This window comes from Quercus suber, unplaced genomic scaffold, assembly GCF_002906115.3.
Source record: "Quercus suber isolate HL8 unplaced genomic scaffold, Cork oak 2.0 scaffold_128, whole genome shotgun sequence".
Taxonomy (NCBI): Eukaryota; Viridiplantae; Streptophyta; class Magnoliopsida; order Fagales; family Fagaceae; genus Quercus; species Quercus suber.
Window position 1 is genome coordinate 682853 of NW_027069591.1, and position 1974 is coordinate 684826.

The following is a 1974-nucleotide window of genomic DNA, read 5'->3' on the forward strand; positions in this document are numbered from 1 at the left end:
ATCAGCTAGGGGAAAAATCTGTCTTTTCCTCTGTTTTGTATGATAATTAGTTTATCTATATACTACAATCATTAGGCAAATGTTTTTTCTTTCTTTGCTAGGGCTTACAAAATAATACAAATATCAAGAAATAAACAACAAAGAAAAAAAAAAAACAGAATTAAACATCTTAACCCACTTTAGTATGTTTGGATGAATTTATTTTATTAGTTTTTAAATTTTTGTAAAATGACTATTTTTTTTATTTTTTTTTAAAATGAAATTGTGCAAAACTCGACTCAATTAAATAAACAAAATAATAATCTTAACCAAAGGGTGTTGGAAGATACCATATAAAAAAAGAAAAAGAAGATAAGAAACAACTCATTCCTATGTGAACAAAAATACAATAATAATTAACACACAACTACAAACCAATCTAGAGAGAGTGACAGAGACAGAGAGTTGGCTTCTTTTTTCTTTCTTTTGTTTTTTTTCATAAACAATTCTAATGGTTCACGAGTCACGGCCGACCTTACCACATTTCAAAACGACGAAAAGTCATCTTTTCTTTTCTTTTTTTTTTATAGAAAAAAAAGTCATCTTTTTATTGATTAAAATATTTCGTTTCTTATAAAAATTTAAGTTATCCTAGTCCCTTTGGCGGTGAGGTGATGCTTAAAATATTTCCCTTGACTAGGTTTGGAATCAAGTTTATAAACCTCTTCTATTAAAAAAAAAAAAAAGTGAAAAGAGGAAAATTTATTATTGGGGATAGTTTTTTGTGAGGAAGAGATTTTTTTAGTGTAGAGTTATTTGTTGTGATCAATTAAGTTTGTAATATCATGAAAAAAATTTTCCGCTTGGTAAAAAGTAAAAACTCGAAAATATTTTCCACTCTATTAAACTTGTTTTATATATGTTGACGACAGGAAAAACTTTTTCCGTTTACTTAAGTTTTTCCATATCAAGCAAATACCAAAAAATGAGAAAATTGCATTTAAGATTATATTTGGTTTCAAATATATTAAAAAAATCATTAAAAAAATTTTTGGGTAAAAAAATTCATTAAATTAAGTGTTATATTTGCTCAAGGTTGGTTTTAAAAAAAATTTATCGACAATTAAAAAAATTGTCACCTGTTAAATTTAAAAAAAAAAATAGTATATAATTGTGTTCTTAGAGCACACAGACAAACGTTAGTAAAATCCCTTCCAATATAGGACATGAATAGTTGAATACATGGTTGTATCATTGTACTGTTTGATAGGCACTATGAGAGATCACATGGTGTCAGAAACAGAACAGAGATTGTTAACACAACTCGTGGTTTCCTTCGTGATTGCCCATGAAAGTGAAATCTGGTATATGCGCACATGACACTGTTTGACATTATTCTGTTTTCTTTTTCTTTTTCTCCTTTATCATCGTATTAATAGTTGGATAACCACAATTTTGGAATTGTGGATAACTTTTGATAACCGGATATGCATATGCATCAGCATTGCAATCGTACTCTGTTGTGTGAGCTGTGACGTGTGACCCACTGTTAGTATGTTTCATGCCATTTTCGGCGAAGGGAAGAGGAGGCCTACTTCATGCTCAATTATAGAAAAATATTAGTTCCATAATAAAATATACAATTTTTGCCGTAATTTGTCCAAGTGTCGGATTGTGGATCTGTCACTTTTTTTTAGGCGTAAATGCACTTTTAGTCTCTATATTTTGACGTTTTTCTATTTTAGTCTCTACATTTTATTTTTTCTACTTTTAGTCTCTAAACTAATTAATGCGTTCCATTTTAGTCCTTGAAGCACTATTCCATCAGCTAACTAACGGAGAAACTAACCTGAGCATTAAAATATTATTAAAAAAATTATTTAACATTTTTTAAATGCCAAAATTTAAAAAAAAAAAATTAATTACTCAATTTAATGTTACTGTAGAAAGAATAGAAACCCACCAAATCAAAGAACACGAAACCCAGCAACCAAA